At 38.8% G+C, this 24,167-nt stretch overlaps 1 long non-coding RNA gene across 1 annotated transcript; it reads right to left on the reverse strand.

Moving 5' to 3' along the window:
• Positions 1-14,154: 14,154 nt before the first annotated feature.
• Positions 14,155-23,877, reverse strand: LOC148116725 (uncharacterized). Its single transcript, XR_015731263.1, has 3 exons — positions 23,765-23,877; positions 17,145-17,217; positions 14,155-16,235 (listed from the first exon to the last, which is right to left on the reverse strand). It is a non-coding gene; the product is annotated as an uncharacterized LOC148116725 (long non-coding RNA).
• Between the last annotated feature and the right edge of the window lie 290 nt (positions 23,878-24,167).

Below are 24,167 nucleotides of genomic sequence, written 5' to 3' on the forward strand. Positions count from 1 at the left end.
CTCTTTGGGTCCAGATTTGAATATAGGTAGTTAATGACCACAATTGTGACTGGCAGCATGGTCATTAAGTGAAGCAGACACTAAAAGAAATTGTGACTTGGCTAATGCTCTTACTTTAGCTTTCCTTTCCTTTACAGATCTGCAAAGTTTCATAAATGTGAGGATTGGTCATAAAGTTACTTTTCATCACTGTCGTATCTGCAAATGGTCACTAAATGAGGCAGTCACTAAACAGGGACTATCTGTATTTATTTAGTCTATCACTGATATGCCCTACCACTTCAGGGTCCTATCACAATCCATTATTCTGCTTCTAGTGGCCAGCTTGCTTTATTTCACCTAAAACCAATCAATTTAGCCCTGGAACTAATATGTAACCCCAAATTTAGGTCGTAAATTTTAATTTAGTAATATCCTAAAATATTAGTAAAGTAATATTTTTTAAAAAGCAAAATTAATTTAAGCACATGAAGAACATCATAGGGCAGCCTTTGCTTTCCCTCTTTACTGGATATGGTCTCTGTGTGCAGAATAGATGCCAGATACAAAAACGAAGCACAAAAGTTAAACACAGTAACAACAACTCTTTCCCCATTCCTTCTAAACATTTTTTTTTTAAAAAATTTACTCCCTTGCCAAATTTTTGGATTAATCTGAAATACATTTCTTTCCACAACTGCAATCTATTATCTTTGGCATAGAAAAAAATTATTCTGGTGCTCTACAGGCAGCGACAGAATATATGTGTTCACTCTGTTCCCTACTGAGATAGTCATGGACAGATCATCATTAGATAAATACAGATTTTTAGTACCTCCGGGCAGGTGTTGGCTGGCCCACAGAAATCACAATTGGGCAGGAAGCAGAGGTGTATACACAAATCTTGCTTCCACGATCTTGCAGCATGCAGATTCCTCTGAGGGCCTTCCTCTTTTCAATTAAAGAAAGAAGTTTGGACCATATTCAGATGACCATGATTACACCACCCCTTGTTGCAATGGTCAGTTGATAGACTAATAAGGATTCCAGAGACAGTTTGATAAACAGCCATCTGCAACGTCCCTCATTATCAGTAAAATGAGCTGCCTCTTTGCCCATTCACCAGAAAGCTGTTAAAAGAATTATTTTCAACTGAGTCAAGATGCCAAGAGAGTCCAATACTTTAGTGTTCATGAATGTGTGCAAATTTCTAATTACATCCAGTTGAATGCAAGTTGAAGCCCTTAACTGAACTTCTTGATGAACGCAAAAAGGTCTTCACAGCCTGGGGCAAGTGGGGCTAGGACTTGATTGCATCTCCTTCCTCCTATGTAATTTTAACCCATATAAATCTTCTTCAATCTGGGCATCCTCCAGATGGATAGATGTCGATGCTCAGAGTTCCCTAGCCAGCAAACCATTGCTGTGAATGTTAATAGTTGAAACTGACAGCTCTGAAACACTTGGTATGTTTGCACACCTTTATAGACCAATTGAAGGGCATGTGCCAAGATCCACATTCATAAAATGATAGCTCATTTTTACTCTAATTAGATAGCCTTAAGCATAAGTCACAACCTTTGTTCTGCAACAGAGGGGAAGCATACATTTGAAGCCTGAAATTGTGCTTTAAAAGCCATATTTGTTTTGAGAATAGGATTAGTGGGTGGTAGGATCATACCCAAAGTGTGAACCATGATTTGAAGCTCTGGATTTCCCTAACGCATGCTAGCATTCTCCAACTAAGGTATATACTCAAAATAACATCATGTTTTTATCTAGCTACCCTGTTTCCCCCCAAATAAGACATCCCCTGATAATAAGCCCAATCGGGCTTTTCAGCGCATGGAAATAAGGCCAAGCGCTTATTTCAGGGTTCAAAAAAATATAAGACAGGGTCTAATTTTTGGGGAAACATGGTATCATTATAGATAACAGTTTTTTTTTTCAACATGGAGTCCTGTACAAATACAACTCCTATCATCTTCAATCAGCATGGCTGTGGTGATGGGAGCTGTAGTTCAATCCTACCAGAGGGCACATAAATGGGGGATAACTGGCTTCCAATTGCTCAGTGATAAAATTTCCAAGGAAGTCCAAAGACCTAGGCATTACTTATGTCAAGGAAAGAGAGAGAAAGAGAGAGAGAGAGAGAGAAAGGAAGGGAGGAAGGGAGGGAGGGAGGAAGGAAAGAAAGAAAAAAGAAAAAAAAGAAAAGAAAAGAAAAGAAGGAAGGAAGGAAGGAAGGAAGGAAAGAAAGAAAGAAAGAAAGAAAGAAAGAAAGAAAGAAAGAAAGAAAGAAAGAAAGAAAGAAAGCTGAGAAGTTTGCCTGCCAGCCCTCATGTTATCAGAACGATTTAACAGTGACTTTATCCTCACAGAGCCCATAAATCTTGACTAACAGCTTAACATGTGAGGCATTTGAAGTGTCTGGGAACCTGCCGTATGAAAGAAATTAGCTGTAAAAAAAGGAGCAAAATGCCTATTCCCATGGGAATACACAGCTCAGCTTCTAATAGATCATTTGTTCGTTTGGAAGATGACTAGTTTCTCTCAGTAAAAAGAAAAAAAAAGCAAGTTGCTTTAAACGGGGGAGGGGGAAAAAAGAGAGAGCTTTCTACCACTTTCACAGGAAATATGGTACTAAGGGCCAATAGACAGAGCAAATCATCATATTAATTACACGGTCAGTAAACATTTGTTCTCCCATGCTTCCTAAAGGGCGGGCTGTTTCCTGCATAGTGCTCAGCAATGGAACCAGCTCCAGTGGGTTGTAACTAGCCTGGAAGATAGATTACGTCTGAAGACTTTCTCAACAGAAGTCTGTTGGGAAAGGTGGAGAGGCAGGTAGGACAGGTTGAGGGAGAGGAATTGAGAAACTTTAGGCCAGTCCTCTCCAAATGTTAGGCAACAATGAGAAGCAAACCAGAGGCCAAAGCATGGGGGATTTCCTCATGTCTCAAATCCTTTCTTTCTTTCTTTTTTTTTTTTTTTTTGGTTTTCTCCTCATGGGTAAAAAAAAAAAAAAAACAACCAATAAGAGCTTTCCCCTCCTTCCCACTGTAGATTCAGGCATAGCCAGCTCTTTCATTTGGCAAAATTGAGGCAAGTTTCCTCAGAGAAATTTGTTTGTGCTGTTGGCTGAAGTAAAATGCAGGAATCTCCTCCTTAGCCCATCAGTCCAATTCAGTGGGCTATTTCAATGACAGCGCCATCTTGATCTGTATTGCCTGCAAGAACAAAAGGATTCTTGTGGGGTCAGCCTATGTTCCTTCCCTTGCTGCTTGCTTTCCAAAGGCAGGGTGACAACTGAGAAGAGTCCTCCACTCCTCTGCTCATAACAGAATACCTTATGCCACCAGACTTGAAATTTTGGGTTTAAACAACTTAGACATTTGCCGTCTTTGGTCCAATCTAAGCATAGTACATAAAATTATCTGCTACAACATCCTACCTGTCAATGAATACTTCAGCTCCAACCACAACAATACACGAGCACATAATAGATACAAACTTATGATAAACCGCGCCAAACTTGATTGCAGAAAATGTAACTTCAAGTAACAGAGTGGTCAATGCCTGGAATGCACTACCTGACTCTGTGGTTTCTTCCCCAAACCCCAAAAACTTTACCTTTAGACTGTCTATTGTTGACCTCACCCCATTCCTAAGAGGTCATTAAGGGGCGTGCATAAGTGCACCAGCATGCCTACCATCCCTGTCCTAATGTTCTCTGTTATTCGTATCCATTTCATGTATTCATAGTTATCTTTATACTTATATCTGTTATCTAATACATGCTTGATGAAAATAAATAAATAAAATAAAATGAACCTATAAATCAACCGGTCAACCTGTGGGCCTGACTGTCCCTGAGTTGCAGTTCAATGGATCATTTCACAGGAAACAAAAATGGCCTCTTTCTGAGACCTCGGGGAGATTCTGAGGGAAGGAGTCCTTTTGTAGCCTTTAAGGTTCACCTCTGAGAAATTATGCTGAAGATCAAGTTCCTGACATTTGAAATATGTCACTTTGCATGATACGAATGAATATATTTTGAAATAAGAGTGTGAATAGGTGTGTTTCACTAGGAACGCTACATTATATTATTTATTTCAGCTGTGTAAATTGCCTCCTCTTTCCTTTTGGCAGAGACTGTTTTTATTTCTTTGTTTGTTTATTAAATATGTATGTCACCCATCTCCCCAATAAGGCAATTCTTTTATTAATGTAATATTTATATTCCAAATGTTCAGGTAGTTGTGCTGCTTATAACAGCTGTAAGGAAGTTGCTGTTATTTGTCCTCATTTTGAAGGTGACGGGATGGGGGTTGAGGCTGGCAGAGGTGAGATTTGAACTGATGATCTCTTCATATATAACTTTATTTAGAGATTAAGAGAAGAAACTACAAGATTGATACATTTATTTTCTTTATTTATGGTGTAGTACATATATCCTCCCCATATCCCACAGGATTCTGGGTGGCATGGAAAATATTGGTTGCAATTTGATGTAGTTTTTATTACATATGACATTTGATGCTAAGTGGTATGTGCATTCCTAAACCTTCCATTCTTGACATCGACATAATTAATATTTCTTGCTCTTGTCTCTTATTTAGATGTTTTCCTTTCATCTCCATTAATATATGAACAGCTTCCATGAGGCAGCCTAGACAATCTTCTATTTCTCCCACAACATTTCAAGAATAACATCCAATGGCAGCAGATTTATAAACACAGGGAAAACATCAGTGCTTCTTCCATTATTCTGTCATCAAAGATATCAGCCTTAGGCTGTGCTCTGAGCATTAGTCCATGTAGCCCTGATATGCGTTCATGAACCAGGAATTCAAAACACTAACCAGCTGTGGGAACCAGGCTAGGAGCCTGTCACATTAAATGGTATCCAGATTAGAAGCTGTGAGAATTTGGGAAAGCCCATCTCACAAACAAGCTCACTCAGACCAAGAGCTGGGAGCGGGTGGAGGGGAGAGAGAGAGAGAGAGAGAGAGAGAGAGAGAGAAGCAAAGTGAAGGGAGGGGACTATAAGAAAAAAAAAGGAAATAAAAAAAAGCATTCCTGAATCATTACAGTCCTCCTTCCATTAAAAATGCTAAGTTCTAAATTAGCTCTGTAACCGACTGGTCGGCTGGCCATTGTCCAAAAAAGAAAAAGGAAAAAAAGGAAAGTTATCACTGGAAGGAGAAAATGAAGAGGACAAAAATAAATAAATACACATTTACTTAAAACTGATGGTGTAGATGCTTAGGTATATGCTTAAAAGTAATTGCTGTAACCTAAGTGGAAAATGCGACAAAACTCCCCAGAGTGAGGCTGTGACAAGCAGTGCTTCTGTGGTACAGCTTTTTTTTTTTTTTTTTTTTACTACCATTGCCCTACCTCAACCTGGAATGTTATGGGAATCCAAATGATGAAGTAGTCCGTATCTAATCCTTTCTGTGTTTTCCCACCACCAATTCTCTCATACTTTTTTTTTTTTTAATACAGAAAGCCTATTAAAAAGGGAAAGAGTAACTGTTTAATGTCTTTGGATTGATTGTGCTGGAGCTGCCTATCTTGTGGCCACCTGGATGATATGTATGCCTACTAATGTGTAACTCTGAAGGGCCTGCTCTCCTTTCTCATGGCTCTTCAGATTTAAACAAGACGTGGGCTGAAACAATCTTTCAAATAACATTTTCAAATAGACTATTATCCAACAGCCATTCACAAAGTGAACTGCTCACACACACACACACACACACACACACACACACAGAGAGAGAGAGAGAGAGAGAGAGAGAGAGAGAGAGAGAGAGAGAGAGAGAGAGAGAGAAAGAGAGAGAGACTTCAACTGACAATTCTATTAACCTGATTTTAATTTATTACATATTAAGCTATCATATTTAAGTGACATGCCAGAGGCTAAACATACAGACTCCAAAATAGATTTTAAACCAGGTCAATGAAAAGCTTGCTAGTGGGGCAAATATCAGATAAGATTTCAGCCCTCCCAGGCAACCAATAAATCCTCTCCCCTGTGTGTGCTACCAGAAAAATATTTCAAGGATTGTTCAATATCTTGAGAAATTGGGCTGTAGTAACGTAAATTCCTACAAGAACTGAAGGTATCTATCACTTCAAACAAACTTCAGCACAAATACACATTGTTTTGAGTCAGCCAGAACATGATGAACTGGACAAAAATGCAAATAAATAACTATATGCATACATACATTATTTTAAACACCAAAAGAAACGTCCAGTGTTGTTTAATTCTGTTCCAATCACCCTCTCCACTAAATGAGAATCATACCCTTCATTTTCTTCTCTCATTTAATGATAATTTCATGAGTTTTTAAACTAGAAAGGTAAACTTAACAAAAATTAATTATTAAAATAGGAAGAAGAAAAAAGTAAAGAAGGAGTAAAAAGCCAAAGGTGCAGGAAAAAAGAGAAGAAAAGAAATATAAAGAAATGACTTGTGATTTTCTTTTACAACAGTATGTATGTATGTATGTATGTATGTATGTATGTATGTATGTATGTATGTATGTCCTGGTTTTATTATTTTTACAAATAACTCAAGATAGCAAACATATCCATTATACTTTCCTCTTTCTATTTTCCCCATAACAACCCTGTGAGGTGGGTGGGGCTGAGAGAGAATGACTGGCCCAAAATCACCCAGCTGGCTTTCATGGCTAAGGCAGGACTTGAACTCTTAGTCTCTTACTTTCTAGCTCAATGACATAACTAATAGATCCCCTACTCTAAGGTAACAATATCATTAATTTTTTCTATTATCTACTATTTTTTTCCTAATCAGCAAATCCATATATGACAATTTTATATTTTTCTATTAATTTCATCATCTCAGCAAATTCCATTACCTCCTTCTTTCTCCTCTCTAGTTGTCAAAACCTTGATCCTTCTCTCTTCGAGAGTGTATCTTCTACCATAGAAATACACTTTTTTAGTGTCAAAATCTGAAATCTGTCTCTCCAGCTTGATGGAATATCCATGGAAACATGGAAGCAGGTTTTTTTGTTCCTCCAAAGCAGTGGTGAAATCCAAATTTTTTTACTACCTGTTCTGTGTGGCATGGTGGGCGTAGCTTGGCAGGCGTGGCAGGGGAAGGATACTGCAAAATCCCCATTCCCTCCCCACTCCTGGGAGAAGGATATTGCAAAATCTCCATTCCCACCCCACTCTGGGGCCAGCCACAGGTGGTATTTGCCAGTTCTCCAAACTACTCAAAATTTCCACTACCGGTTCTCCAGAACCTGTCAGAACCTGCTGGATTTCACCCTTGCTCCAAAGGATATGGCAGGCCACTAGGGATGCCAACTTCCTAAGTAATTCCATAGTAATCATCTCTCATCTTCCGGAAATCAGAATTGATGTCCTCTACATAGATGCTTGAGTTAAAGTTAGCTAGATAATGAAAGAGGCAGACAAATTTCAAGCAAGAAGGCTGAACAAGAAGAGACCACTCAAATAAGAAAGATATGGAAGAATAGAAATTTACACAATGCAAAAATTCCCAAAAAATTCCATGTATGGTGCAAACTCTGATGTTTCTCATCTTAATCTGAGCCATGGTCATATTTTCTGTCCTTTGTTTCAGCTGATGGCTGCCCAGATACTTATGATCTGCTTTTGACTGATGTTCTGACCTGATTCCTTGATTTCAAACATTCTTAGAAAGAAATATAAAATGGCTTGGTGGACTCATGGATCAGTGGATGGCAAGTCTTTAGAAATATCAAAAAATATGCATGTTTCTTCACTTGAAGCTGAGATGCAGGACTAGAGTCAATGGTCAACATCAACAGCTCTCATATACAACCCACATGTTTGTAAAGTACTTATTTCTGATTCTCTCCAGAAGGAAAGGAAAGGAAAGGAAAGGAAAGGAAAGGAAAGGAAAGGAAAGGAAAGGAAAGGAAAGGAAAGGAAAGGAAAGGAAAGGAAAGGAAAGGAAAGGAAAGGAAGGTATCTGTTACTGTTTAAAAAATACACTCCATTTCAGAGTAGCTTCAGGACAAAATATTTCTCATGGCACTCTTTGCTTGCCTTCTGAATATTTTGATCCTACCTATCAATCATGAAAAGACAAATTTCTACTGATTTCTCAGTCCTCCTAGAGAAATTTCCCTACCTCTGTAGGGAAGCTATCTCAGGAATTCTGGGAGTTGAAGTCCACAGATCATAAAGGGGCCATATTTGCCCACTCCTGCTCTAGACCACAGAAAGACATCACCCGGCAAACTGAGGGAAAACAAAGTTAATAGAAGCACAATATTTAAAAGAAGAAAAGTAATTCAGCTGGCATGTTCAGCTGCCATGAAGGTTGACTGACAACATGTATTTGTGTTGTGTATGTGGGGAGGAACAACATGAAGAAAGAAAGGAGGAATGAGTATCAGAAGATAGCATGGCAGACCATCTGTAGGATTTTCTTCCTTTTGTAATTAGGTAAAATGTATAGCTGAGCTGCCATCAAAGTTAGGTTAAGAGCCACAGGTATGTTCTCCTTGAGGATGCAGCTACTTACTTGAAAGAGAGATGTTCAAAGACAAGAATGTTTCTGGAAATGACCTCTTCCTGAAGATTTGTTCGTTGACCCTGAACATAGCAGCTCTCTCACCCAAGAAAGAGAGAACAAAATGGAGTTCCCCGTGAGAACTCAAGAACATGGTTGGCACTCTGATTGATGTAACACCTGCTCAGAGCTATGGGAGTAGAGAGCAGCAGGCATCTAATGAAATCTTCATTTGTTATTTCCCCTCTCAACAGAGATGAACCTGTTTACACTCTAAACTTCACTGAAGATTCAGAGAGAAAGACATGCCAAATTGTTTTCTTTTGTTAAGACTGTAATTGGCTTGATGATGAAAAAGACAATAGACACCCCCCCCATCAGAGAGGATGAAATCTAGTTTTAGCTTTATTTTACTCCCCAACTGTGCCTTAGCTTTGTTTTCTTTTTCCAACATGAAAACACATTTACAAGGTCAAAGGTAGCAAGTATATGTGGACCTTATTTTCCACTTAGATTTTCCCCTCCCCCACCTTTCATTTAAGATTTGAGCTGGTGAAGAAAAAAAGAGGAAGTGAGAGAATGTTAATGAAGTTTAATTCAAGTACATTCAATTACCTACACTGCAATATTATGCTCACAACAGAGTGTGAAATGTGGGGGCTTCCTTCTGTGTATGTGTGTTTTTTTTAATGGAGCGTGGACTATGCTCCACTTCAGACTTAGGGAGAAGGATTCAAGATTGTGGGTGTCTTCCCAGACATGAGCTGAACATGTACTGTATCATCACCCATCAATATACAAAATTCTGCCTGGGCAAAACCTTTGCAAAGAAGGAGCTCTGTTTATTCATTCCAGTTGGCCAGCTGCCCATCAGAGTTTGCCACCCTGCCAGTTTCATGTTGCTCTATAAATACATCAGACTACATGGAACAAGCTTGCCAAGAATACACAATTAGTCCTTTGCTTTAACTTAAGACATTCACGGACACTTAGGATCAAACTAGATGTGATGTGGCAGATACATAAAGTGCCTCTCAATTTTTGAAAATGTCCTTTAATCTCAGGGAGAGCTGAATTTGAACAGAACAGTGTGTGGGAGGAGAGAATAAAGGTCCTTAACCATTTCCTTATGGGACATTTCTTTGCTGCAAAATGCTCCCCATTGGTTGATTTTCTTTTTTCAGGTTAAAAAAAAATCCTTTGATATAAAGATACAAAAGCCCACCATTGTTTATTTGCACCTGCATGGAAATTAAATGGAATATTAAAAGTACATTAAAGTATATTCATTAAAGTAAATTAATGAATCATTTTATTAGGAAAGCCCGTGGGAAACTTTTTTTTCCTATTTACTGCTTCTTGCAGGCAACATGGAACACCATCACTTAATCATATGAAGTACAATAAAGCATAAATAACTTGATGGCATGTCAGTCTTACCAGTTCAACATGACTCAAAAAGAAAGGTATCGCATTCATACATTTCCATGAACTATGAAAGCAACATGTATCCACTGAAATAATCATGACTTGCCTGCATATTTAAGCCAGTGTGTTGGTGAAAAAGTACTCTTGGTAGATACCTGATTGTCCTTGGATCATGATGACACAGAAGGGTAATCCTCAACTATTTAATTGTACTATCTGGGAATACTACAAGATGTTATCTAACATATTTAATAGGCACCATTCCAATTACCGTATTTTTTGCTCCAAAAGACGCACCTGACCATAAGATGCACCTAGGTTTAGAAGAGGAAAACAAGACAAAAAACTTTCAGGCAGAGCCTGAGAGGAGAACAGATAGGTGTTGTGTCATGTGCCAGCTCTACCTATTGCGGAAAAGAGACAGAAGAGGCAGGCAATGACAAAGACAGAAGAGACGGGATTCAGCACTGTAAAAGGACCCCGCCGCCACCATGGCCCAGCTACTATTCACCAAAGATGCACAGACTTTTCCACCCACTTGGGGGTGGGGAGTGTGTCTTATGGAGCAAAAAATACGGTAGTTAGTTGTATGTACAAATAAAATGGCCTAAGCCTTAGAACTAATGGTGGTAGTAGCAGTTGTAGTACGAAGTTGTATCTAACATATGCATCCCTGGAGTTTAGTTGTTGTCTTGCAGCCATTTCATTACCAAACTAGGTAACATCATCAGTGATGGTGATGTTACCTAGTTTGGTAATAATGTTACCTAGTTTCGTAATGATGTTGCCTAGTTTGGTAATGAAATCAACCAAGCTCAGAGAGCACCAAGGAATTCACAGTTCAATCCTGAGCTACCAATATTCTCTGCTATTGATAAGTGCCTCTTAAGACATGGGTCCCCAAGTTTTTTGGTTCTGTGGATGAGCGGTGGCATAGCAGTGGTTTTCTGCACACAACATAAATCCTACACATGCGCAAACAAAGCATTTGCACATTTGCCTGCCACTTCAGCAACCCAGTTCCCAATGGGTAGTGGGCCACAGCTTTATCTGTCTTAAGGTAAAGTCTTCTTCAAATTGAGCTCAAAGTTTGAGGTTTACACAGAAACATCCATATAGTTTTCCTGACAACACTACAAAGGTGGCTTATCGTTGCCTTTTTCTCTGATGTTTTTACCATTTCCAAGACCAACCTAGACTGTGTAGTTTCCTGGTGGCCTCCATCTCTGTAAATAAAACTGAGAATAACAACAAAATTTAGAAAATTATTCCTCTCCGTTCTCATGAGTAGACAAGACTGCATTGCCTTCGGGGGCCTTCACTGGATCTATTGTTCCTGTTGAAAGATGAGGCTGAAAGGAAATTCCCATGATAGACAATGACATGTGATTCCTAAACATGTTTACTTCCTTCAAAGGAACTCCTGCCTCTTTGTTTCAACACCAAGTGGCTCAGATATATTAGCCATTCTTCCAAGTTTTTCTAATTGTATTTGTGTACTTCATGGCTATTTTCTTATTAGCAGCGTCGTTTTCATCTGTTAAACATTTGCATCTTCTATTAGAAACATCAAAGGACAAGAACATTCTCTGGGCAATCATCTCCATCCGGGTTCACCAATAAGAAGAAAGAAAAGCTCAGAGAGAATGAGTTAAAAAAACCCAATGAGGAATGTGGATAGGATGCCCATCATCTTATAGGGTTTGCACTGGATAAGCACATCAGGGTAGTTTCTCTTTGGTCGGGTGTACCAATGGTGGGCCTGAAATAGCTACCCAGAAGTGCCAAGCAAATTGGGAGCCCACCAGTATCTTCTCAAATATCCAGATTCTTTTTTACTACAGCAGATGGGAGGTTTCACATTTTTTACCCCAAGAACTTTCCTGGTGAAGCCCCATCAAAGTAACAACCAGATCTGATCCTGCTTAGCTTTTTCAAGGTCAGCCAGGCACTGCCACAAGATTGCAATGGGCAAGGATCCACAAATGTGTTGGTGCACCCATCAGTGTGTGTTACATATGTACAGGCAGTCCTTGACTTACAACAGTTCATTTAGTGACCGTTCAAAGTTACAGTGGCACTGAAAAAAATGACTTATGACCGTTTTTCACAGTTACAACCTTTGCAGCATCTCCATGGTCACGTAATCAAAATTCAGATGCTTAGCAACTGGTTCATACTTATGACTGTTGCAGCGTCCTAGGGTCATGTGATCCTTTTTGCAACTTTCTGACAAGCAAAATCAATAGGGAAGCCAGATTCACTTAACAACCTAGTTACTAATTTATCAACTGCAGTGATTCACTTAACAACTGTGGCAAGAAAGATTGTAAAATGGAGCAAAACTCACTTAATAAATTTCTCACTCAACAACAGAAATGTTGGGCTCAATTGTGGTCATAATCTGAGGACTACCTGAATATCATCATTCTACGCAGATGCAGATTTTACTTGTTTTTTGCACTGTGCACTAGATCTTACAATAAAGCTGTCACTGCATGATGATGGTTGTTATACCCTCTCCTAGTCCATCATGTTAAACATTACACTATGCTGGCGTTCGAGGGGTAGGTGGTATTCAGTAGTGGGTTTCAAAAATTTTTACTACCGGTTCTGTGGGTGTGGCTTGGTGGCCGTGGTAGGGGAAGGATACTGTAAAATCTCCATTCCCTCCCCAATCCAGGGGAAGGATACTGCAAAATCCCCATTTCCTCCTGATCAGCTGGGACTTGGGAGGCAGAGAATAGATGGGGGCGGGGCCAGTCAGAATTTTTACTACCGGTTCTCTGAACTACTCAAAATTTCCACTACCGGATCTCCAGAACTGGTCAGAACCTGCTGAAACCCACCTCTGGTGGTATTTACATATTCATTTGCTTGTCTAATATGGTCACAGGTGGCTTCCAAGCAAAAGCTGATGTCCTTTTTTTTTTAATCCAAATCTCTATGCTCCAAAAGAAAGAATCATGGAAACAGCAGTCATTGTATTGCAATGCTTCCAACGATAGTATGGAGTTCTTGAGATTAGAGAAATGTTAGACAATTCCTCTTCTGGCTTCCCTTTAGTAAGCAAAGGAGTGGGAGGGGGATTCAACTCTGGGGGACTCTACCTTTGAAGCTTTAGAAAGCTTACTAGAGGAATTTATGTAAAGTTGATGCATGGGAGACCACCAAGGGAGTACAAGAGAGGAAGCACATATGAGCACTTTTCACACAAACTTCTCCTATATCCTGCAGCAGCCTGGCTTCATGATTTTTATTAGACTGACTGCTTAAGCTTCCCTAATGAATTCTGTTGCATGAATTCATTGAACTGTTAATTAATTGTAATAAGCACAATCCTTCTTCTGCCATCACATTAGCACAGCTAAACGGGGTGCATCTAGATAGCAGCAAAGAGATGTAGAACATCCTAACTTTAGTTATTCAGTGGCTGTTCGAATCATGTCAGACTTGATTTGGAAGTCTTACTCTTACCTATTCAAGCTACCCAGTTCCAACACAACAAAGTTAATTTCTACCATTCTGTTTTTCAGTACTTTTCATTTTTATTAGTTTTATAAACAATGTTTTCCTGAGAAATTTTCAGATCTTTAACTTCTAATTTTTAATTTCAACTCTTGGATCAGGTTATCCATTGGTGAAAGATCTCTAATGTTATTCATCATAATGATTCAGGAGAGGATTTTACTACTCTAGTAATCTTTGTGTGTCGAAAACCAGCAGGCAAACCGCAAATACAAAGCAACTACCCCAGCTCAAGTGGAAGAGGGAAATAACATAATAATATATTACTATATTATTGTAAAACCCTAAAGTGTATCTCCAAGACCTAAATAAAACTCAAGAAATTAAAATTTTAACATTGAAATTATAATCTGTAAAAAAATGAAAATAAAACTATCACAATTCCTGAAAACAAAAAAAAAAGATAATATTTTAAAACCTATAAAAATAATACTATGGAACCGATTTTTTAAAAAAATAAATGAATCTGTGCCCCAGCTTTTGTCTTATTCCCATTGCAGAAACACATGACATATTGTAGCTATTGCATGAGTAATAAAAGGTTGTTATTTGCTATATTTTTCAACACAGATATTAAAAGTATGGAAAAAGAATAGCCTTATGTTTTGGTTTTACAAACAAAATAATTGGCAAATTAAATAATTTCCTTTAAAGAATACCCAGAAGTGTGAATATCAATATTAATTTATTTTCTTCCATGTCATTTTTAATTTAGCTTTATGTTGGCTATACCAATGTTATTTTTTTCATGGCTAGTATTTTTTAGACTAATTACATAGATAACAGTGGTCAATCAGTGAATGAACAACTGATTGGAGACTCGTATTCAATTGGCCCAAGGACTAATTCATGTAAATAAAAGAAGGAGTCAAGAGAAGGATCTAAGATAGAATCAGTTCTGTTGCCATTTTAAAAATCTGAAGGATTATGTAACTTAAACCATAGTTGATTATTTATGAGATGCTGGCACTGAATTTTGCCCACCCTTCCAAAGTAAACTAAAAGATACCATGCAGAGCAGAATTTTTGTATCTTGACTTTTGGTCTTCTTAAGCACTTAAGAAAATGTTTGTCGGATTGTATTAGTAAACCTGTTGTAATCCTGGAATATTAGCCAATGCCCATCTAAACCTCCTTTCCAGTACTTATCGATTTTGTGACATTGATTTGTAGGTGTTTGGGAAAGGCTGTTGATGGAGAAGCAAAAATGGTAGCAATAGTGAAATATTAATGTGAAACAATAACATACACCTGATACCTTGCGTACTGGGGTCTCCTATTATTTGGAAGAGGGCAGCCTTAATTGAGAAGTCATGAAGCTGCTTTCCAAAACGTACTCCCTCTATCATAAAACACATCTGATGCGATTGGTGAGGTCAAACCTACCAAAGACATCAGTAGTAACTGTTTGAGATTTTTGTAGTTAAATTGTTTTCTGAACTTACTTAAGGAGTTGTGATGTAATTATTTTTGAGTCACTGGTTGAGAATGCCCTTTCAAGGGCTCTGAAAACCCTCTAACAATTATTGATGTTAAAATCAATAGGTAGTATGTACCTATTGGTATCTTGGTGTTTGCTAATGCATCACCTGCATTCCCCAAATCCTTTAATAGGTGTGATGCTTAATTTTGGAGTTCCCCTTCAGAGTGTTATGGGTGGAATGCATTAGCTAACAAGCCTATCCGTGCCCATGTCTGGCATACCAGTGGCCATGATTATTTAACTGGAACAGTTCACAGCCCCTGAATCAATGTCTCAGATTCCAAGCTGACGTTTTAAGCTACCCCCTCTAAGCTCTTGGCAATGCCATCTTTTAGCGATATATCTGTTTTCATTTTACATATTTATTATATTTTATGCCCTGGTCTTCATAAGGCTTTAAGCATGATAATAAAACAAAACAAGATGCAAGCGCAGTAGAACTCCCAGCAAAGAACTGAATTAAAGGCTGACAGTTGGAAAGTTAAAAGCTGTGTCCCAAAAATAAAGAGGTGGGGGACTCCATCTGGTACTGAAACATCTTCAGACCCAATGCAACATCTGTTTCCTGGAGAGGTTATTCTGAACTCCTATATTCCAACAGCAGAGAGGAGGAAGGAAGGCTGAGGGTGAGCTTAATACTCAGAGCAGCTTATATAGGAGTATTTGGGTATTTAGGGCTGATGGCAATAATAGCAAGGGAGACAAGTAGCTTAGCTTCAGCACAAAATTGCCCTAAGCTGCATATCTCCTGGGCTGCTCCAGCTCTTCCCTAAGCAAATTTCAGAAATTGTTAATGCTTTTTCTAGACTGTGGCCAATACAAGAGCTGACTGGTTATTTTCCTGCATCCTGCCCTTCTCACTCACACAGGAAAAGTAAGCCTTGGTGTGGTCAGTCTACCATTACCTGGGTTCATTTTGTTTCTTTTCAGAATTGTTCTTTTATCTCTAGTGCCTTGCCTTGCCTTGCCTTGCCTTGCCTTGCCTTGCCTTGCCTTGCCTTGCCTTGCCTTGCCTTGCCTTGCCTTGCCTTGCCTTGCCTTGCCTTGCCTTGCCTTGCCTTGCCTTGCCTTGCCTTGCCTTGCCTTGCCCAGATATTGATATACATGGATCATTTCACACACCTCTTCCATATATAGCATCCCCTTTGACATGAATGCAAACCCTTTCTTTTCTCTTTTATCCCCATATAGTATCATTGCAGCTCCAACAATCAAAGCAATAAGGAATAAATTGTTCTCTTGCTCCTCTTTACATCCATGGAAATTCTGTAATAAGGAAGAAACGAGTTTCAGCATTATAGAAACACAATAACAAATTGCAACTGAAAAGAAGTTTTAAAATTCATATTGAAAGAAAAAGGAGGGGAAGTTGTGATACATTGGACAGGGGGTAGAAAAACAAGAGGACCATGTTTCACTCAGCCTAAAGGGTGACCACTGTAAGTTGCAGCTAATTCTCATTACCTGCAGTATCTATAGAGTCAGCGCAAACACAGAATTAGCAAATACTGAAACCTCAGCTAGGAACGTGTGCACGTGTGACTCAAATTTTTCACCATTGTGCATGTTTGTGAATGACTGTGAAAGTGCCACAAGTATGGAATATGGGGTTACAAGTAGTTTTTAGCAAGTAGGGGAAATATACAAATACAGAATCGACTATATCAGAGCTGGATGGAGTGCAAGTTTCTAGGGTTGAGTTCAGTTCATTGACTGAATTGGCTGTCATTGGATTAATTGCAAGATTACTAAAAAGAACATAACATAGGTAAAATGCCTTCCTAGGACATCCACCAGACACTAGAATGGAGAAAACATTATAGGCATTCAGAGCTGGGACTACTACTCCAATGGCATGACACAGTGGAGTCCATCTACTCTAAAGGGCTTAATATGACTCGGGTCAGAAAACAGCAGTTTTGCATGAAAAATGGAAAATCTGGGTGTGGGGTACATTTGCAATGACCTGGGAGAGGGAGGAAGGTGACGTCATCTGTTACCATGTTCAGGAAGGGCTAATTGGCCAAGATCTGCCCTTAGACAGATCCCACCCCACCCTACCCTCCAATCCTGTCCTATCATGACTATATTCCTGGCAGTTATCCAGGAAAAAATGCTGTCAGTTGAGGCAAATAAAATTGCGTTTAGGTAGGAAGCACACAGACGCACTCTTACCTCTGACACCAAAAGTCTGTCTTCAAATCATGGTAGGCAACCTTGGGAATTCTGGATCTTGCTGTACATCTTCCTGCATATGTAGAAAGCATTGCCAATGGTGAAGGAAACCAGTTTTTCCTGGCTTAAAAGAGAACATTTGCCCCCATGGTAAGAGATAGAAGAAACATGTGAGTTCACCTTTTACAATCTGTACCCCAGAAAGTTACAAATGAGATAAATTCATAAGCTGGAGAGAAAGAGAGGGGGAAATGTGAGGTCGGGGTATCAAACACTTCTAGCAGTAAGATATAGAAATTATCTTCTAACATGTGCCATCACACAACCTATCTAAAAACCTGATAGTGGATGTAGAAGTTAAATATGGGCTTTCAAAAGGATCAATAAAATTGGACTTCCAAGATTTTTATGTACTAGCTAAAGCAAGCATATTAGTCTACCTGTGCTTTTTGAAATGCATATCGACAACTATTGTTGTGGTGTTCAAATACCTATGAGAGGAGAAGTAGAACTTGTCAGGACAATGATAAGAAATTAGAAAAAGAATATTTTTCCCAAGATTAACTCTTGTGGCTGAAACAGAAGCTAACCCGCTGGCTAGGATTTGGCTCTTTTCCTATTAAAATGCTTCTTTAATCATTTCAGCATGTTAGGCATATCAGTATAGATTGATACTGATCAGAATAGATTGATGGGATAGAACTGCTTTTAGACACACACACACACACACACACACACACACACACACACACACAAAACCACAGTGTGCAGCATTATGACTTGTATATTTCACTTGGAAAGTGAAATGGCAATGCCAAAGAACTCAGTTCTTCTTCCAAAGCTAAAACATAGATTTATGCCAATGATCTTTATTTTAAACTCTGGATACAGTTTTGAGGTAATTATGTTGGAGATGTTTGTCATTCCCTGGATTTTGGCATGTATCAGAAAGTGTAATTTGGTATTTGGAAGTTAGCAGCCAGATATGATACATCAAGTGTTGGCAGTGGCTCCAGATTCTAATACTTTAAAATAACCAAACCAGGGAGGCAAACATCTCTGAAGCAATTTCTCGCGATGGGCCGGCTGAACATCCCATAATCTGTAACCATAGAAACAAATGAAAGGTAATTTCATTTTTAATTGATTCAGAATGCAGTTCAAGCATTTATTGTATATGAGCAGATGGAATGTCCTTTGGGATTTGGCTTGGAAAAGCTACCTATCCCAGAAAAACACGCTTTTGCAACTAGAAGTTGCCAAACTGAAAGCATGATCAAATAGAGTTTCAGCAGGATATATCTTTTCTTCTCTTGCCACAAATGTATTATAAACAAGGATAACTTGCTAGTCTTGGGGCAAGTGAGGATGGAAATAGCCCATCTTTTAGTCAGCCATGTGGTACTTTGGGCACCAGAAACAACTAAGTACTGCGTATTTTCTTAAGGCCTAAGATATTCTTCTCTAATGTTGTAATTTCCAGAAGGCCATCCAGAAGGTGGAACTCTGAAAGTTGTAGTTCTCAGACATCTGAAGAGTCTAGCAAGTTTGATCTTGACTTGTCAGTGGGTAGACTTGTTCTCAAACCAGTTCAAATTCTTAACTCACTGTTTATTCCTAGACACTATATTAACAAAAAGGAGTAGAAAGAAATCTGAAAATATAGCATTTAAATAAATACCAATGACGCTGCCAAACAAATAAACAAAAATAAAAAATAAAAAAAATAAAACAAGACAATTTTCCAAAAATATAAGATTCTTGGGTTCCATAGTGGCATGAAGTCTTTGATTCCACGTAGGAAAATATTAAGCCGCAATGAATAAAAATAATTCTAATTTTAGTTTTCTAAATCTCTACATTATACTGTAAGTTTTTTTAACTAGTTTTTATGGCAATTTTTTTGAGGGTGGGGTCGTGATATCTCTCGGGGAATCTCAAGAAAAAAATTTGGAGGGACAAATTCCTAGACATTGTGTTTCTTGTTCCATTGCTACATGTAATAAACTTCTGCTTCTAAAGGTTTCAGTCAGTATAGATATATTTCAGAATGTTCAGATTCAAATGGAATCTGTCAAATCAGATTCATTGCATACTTAGAATTTAGTTTTCATCGGAATGCCTTCATTAGACACATATAACTCCACCCCCACTCCTCCCCCAGCATGATTTGCTTTTAAAGGAGGAGGGAAATATCATTCAATTCCATCTAGTTATGGAGAAATGCCAAGTTTCTTAGCTGTTTCCTCAGCCCAGGTTTCATATAGAAGCAGAAATATCCTTAAATGTACTCCCGCTAAGAAAGCTTTTGTGTTTTTAGACCACTGCTGTGCATTCCATATTTTTTAGACAGATAGCAACGCGGCAGGGTGTATAAATTAAAGGGACCCCAGGAGAGCTTGCTAGGGCCAACATTTTTCTTGTCCAATCCCAGAATCAAGATGTCTCTCCAAGGGACATGTGAACTGAGTTGCCTAAAGAAATTAAAACATACTTTCTGCATGCCAGGGAATGAAAACAGCAACTTAATTCTTCCGCTGAGTATATTTTATAACCTAATATTCCATCGTTGCAGTTGTTTTAAATATTCTTTGACAACCCTTGTTGTGACTGGCGATCTCTTCTGGAACACACTAAAATAAGAAAAAGAGTGGGTTGTTTCCTCTTATTTGAAATACAGCCATCAGATATTGCCAATAATTTTGCTGGGATTTAATTTCAAGTATATTGGGATACACTTCCAGGTACCAATTCCTCTTCACCAGGAATAAATGTAGCTTTTTTAGAAAAAAGGGGAATATCCGAAATGACTTCACTAGCGCCATCACCAAATTTGCCTTTTAAAAAAAAACATGCGCTCAAATTCTTATTTTCTTTATAAAGAACTATATAAATGTTGGTAAGCTATTAGGGAGCAAAAATTAAATTAAACTGGTATTAGTGAATTCTGTAGATGTGGTTTTTCCAGCATGGAATAGACCAACACTGTACCTATTGTCAAGAAGCTCTTAAAGAGAAGAAGCTCATCTAAAAATAAAAGAGATATTCATCAATATAGTTCACAGAGATTTCCAAAGGTGCTTGTTCAAAAAGCAACTGGACTTTCTTGGTTTTTTTTTCCTTGAAAACGTTTTGCTTCTCATCCAAAAAGCTTCTTCAGTTCTGTTGAAGGAGCTTCTTGGATGAGCAGAGAAACATTTTCAAGGGAAAAAAAATCAAGAAAGTCCAGTTGCCTCTTTAAAAAGCACCTTTGGGACAATCATGACCTGATGATTGAGACTCTCCAGAGACCAAAGGTGTCAAACTCACGTCGTCACAGTAGCATCATGTGACATATCACAACCTTTTTCCCATTCACTAAAATAGACATGGGGGTGGCCAGCGTATGACGCATCCGGCCTGTGGGCCGCAAATTTGACATAGACATTCACAGAGATGCAGTTTTTGCAGCTGACCCTTCCCTCTGCCTGAATTGGTACATCTGTTTGTTTGTTTATAGAAAACCCAAGTCTGTTTCATCCCACCTAAGAAAAATTCTGCAAAGCCCTTATTAAAAAAAAATAGAATTTTCACCTTTCTGTCTGCATTTCCTTATCTTTAGTTAGGATCCTTTTTTTTTTTTTAACAGCACCCAAATCTGCCTTGCTTTACAATGCAGGTTTCCTCCAGCAGGATAGACCTGTTTTCTACCTCACTAGCTCTCTGTTGTTGGGAACTCTATTTTCCAGTTTAGCATTTTTTCCAGGGTAACCATCTCTTCCAAGGGAAATTTCTAAGCTATTTGTAGCAGATATTCCCCAATAATTTGGGTATACCGGCCTAGAAGGACATAGAAGGACATGCATATCAGGCTCATATTACCTAGTTAAGCAGCTCAGGTAAATTTATTAGATTTATTTTCTACCTTCCCTCCAGGAGCTCAAGGCAAATCTCTTCTATTCCCCAAACCAACAATAATTCTGCATGGTAGAATGAGCCAACAGTAAGTGTCCCATCCAAAATCAGCCAGCAAGTTTCCATGGCTGGGGAAAACATGTGAATGTCAGTTTCCCTAGTCTTAATCCAACATCTTAATAAATACACCACACTGGCTCAGTTGCATAAAACTCTAGCAAATGCATTTACACAACACGCTAAGCATGGAATACAATTATTTTTTGTATCTTAAAATATTGTGTGAAGCAAGCCCAGTTGACTGTTTATGGTTTAATGCACTGTGTGAACTGCGGAAATTATTAAAGGTCCACAAGGAATTTAAGAATATTGTGTGAGTGTAACTGCAATGTCATTTCTTGCCTGGTTGCTTTAGAAATCTTTGGATTGAGCAGAAATGCAGGAAGGCGCTTCAAGATTAACATGTTTATCTGTTCACATTGGGGAACATTGATAAAACAGGATTCCTGAATGCTGGGAACTTGGTAAATGAATTTAATTGAACATAGAAATTCTTTTCAGATCTTTGCTGGCAGAAGTCATGGAGATACCAGGGAATGCTTGGCACATACACCCATTTCCCTTCCCATATTTAATCCACTCATATTGCAGGCAAATTTCTACTTAGGATCTCCTAGATTAGTATGTGGCTCAGAGCTGTCTGCTGGCTTTTCCATTTATCAAATCTTCTGATGCAGTTTTTGGCTACCTAATATCAATGCTCAAAATGGGCCCAAAGAGCTGCCCTCATTTCAACTTCTGCATATTCAGGAGATAAAGTGGGTCAGTCCTTCAGGTCTGTTTCCATTCTTTCTAAAAGGATTCCCCAAACAGTCTTGGAAATTAGGAAGGGAGGAAGCTGACAAAAGCAGCAAGCAAAGCTCCTTACTTTTCCTCCTTGCTTTAGTTTTCCTTCTTATTTTTCCCCCTTAACATTTTCTGTGTTGATGGGCTAACTTTTTTTCCCCAAGTGTATTTTTTTAAAAAAATGCTAGTGGTGGCTATGAATCAGCTGGCAGACGAAAATGTAAGTTGATTATTCTTCCACTTGCTCCTTAGGAAAAGAAGACCATTTTGCATAATTGTCTCCAACGTTTGCCCACCATTGTGGGTGGGTGGGCACATGAGAGCTGTCATCTCCCAACCACATACAGCATTTCTTGGAATGATTTTCAGTCTGGTATGTTGAGGAGGATGTGTAATCATGGTCAGGCAGCCAGCATTAGGAATTGGTATTGAAAACTCAAAAAACAACCTTCTCATAGGGAACCTTATTGCAAAACTGGGTGAATTTCTCTGCCCACCGGTATCCAAAAGAACACACATAATGTTTTTCAAGAATAGTGTTGATTAAGTAAGAAAACCCAGTATTTTTTGTATTTCCCAGGAATGTCAGTGGTGAAATCCTCTGAAGTCTGCTACCGGTTCTGTGAGTCTGCTACCGAGCATGTACTTCACTAAAAAAAGGAACATTTTTAAGCCTTCTGAGTCTGCAAAGGTAAGTAGAACAATGAGAGGGTGGGAAATCCACTGTGCCACATGATTTAGATTAGCTAGAAAGCAGGAAATCTGACGATTCTAGCTAATATAAATGGCACGTCATAGCTGATCATCGCCCAGCTGATTGTCGGAAATATCAGTTCGCCAGAACCAGTAGCATTTTTTACTACCAGTTCACCCAAACCGGTCTGAACCGGTAGCATTTCACCCCTGAGGAAAGTGTTCATTTATTCCAATAGGTTACCACCATTTTCCTGTCAGATCACTTGTGCTTCTTTGCTCTAGTGATGTCACCTGAAAGCCATCACATTTGTGTTTCCTGGAGTCAGCTTCCATCGTCATCTCATCTTCAGGCCCAAGTTAGGCCACAATTCCCTACCCTGATCCCTGAATCCCTCAAGTGATTAATTCAGGAGGATCATAAAGACATACAGTTGGGCAATTGGGTAGAAGCAACAGCATTTAAGCAAAACACTGCCTCAGAATAAGGGCAGGATCTTGTTTCAGAAAAATGATTTATTCCTCTGAAAAGACCAATGCGGACTTGAAAAATAAGACATTTTGAATAGTTGGCTGAGCTGCATTTTCACATACAAAAAAGAAAAGAAAAGAAAAGAAAAAAAAGAAAAAGCTTTAACCTCTTGCTTTCAGGGTTTTTTTTTAAATCTGAAAGTCCCTTCCTGGCTACTGATCACTTTTTGCACCAAATATGTTTTCTATTGGCAGCTCCCATGGAGAAACAATAATGAAGCTGGGGCCAGACTTCACAGCCTTTATTCGCTCAGTTCAATGAGACTGTATAGCCTCCCTAATTACTGTCTTGTAAATTGCTCAGAATCTGTGTGGCTTTTCCCAGGGTTGGATATCCTATTTGAGGCTGATCCCTCCCTGCAAGAATCTCCACTGGGAAATAAAGGGGAATAACTGCAGCTGGAAGGTCCTTCCCCATGTCTGACCTTAGGTCAACAGTGGTCTGCTCAGATAGCAAGAATGACCCAAGGGGGTCTGGTACCCCCCCTCCCCTCACTTCTTCTCCTTCTGTAGGGTTTTCGCAGTTCCACATTTTTGTACTGGCAGAGTTCTGTTCCGTCCCCCCTCCCTTCCCTTGCCACAGCATAGCATGAGAACAATGTACAAATGTGATTCCAATTAGGTCAATAACAAATTCATGAAGGTTCAGTCCTCACCATCTGTCCTGATAGAGAGCATGATGCTCCCTGGGACTTCCTGCCATTATTATGAAGATTCCACTTGACAAACCGTCAGCGTAAATAAAAGAGATGAAAAAGATGTCACTGGAATGGAATAAAGGGTCAAAATGAATAGGGGATTGCCTTAATTCTAAACACATTAGAAGCTAAGAGAAGCTATCAATATCTGTATAATTTAACATGGAGTCAATGATGTGTAATACACTAAACAAAAGTCAATCCAGATATATCAGCAGTTGCAAACCACTCACTGATGTGCTGTGCAGTTCTTCCAAAATATATACATTGTTTAGAAATAATTCCAATAGGACTTCATTTCGTCTCCAGGCAAAATACTTAGGATTTGAAGATCAGATATAAATGTTTGTGTGTACATATA

This window comes from Pantherophis guttatus, chromosome 1 (genome assembly GCF_059756535.1).
Source record: "Pantherophis guttatus breed Tessera chromosome 1, ASM5975653v1, whole genome shotgun sequence".
NCBI classification, from domain to species: Eukaryota; Metazoa; Chordata; class Lepidosauria; order Squamata; family Colubridae; genus Pantherophis; species Pantherophis guttatus.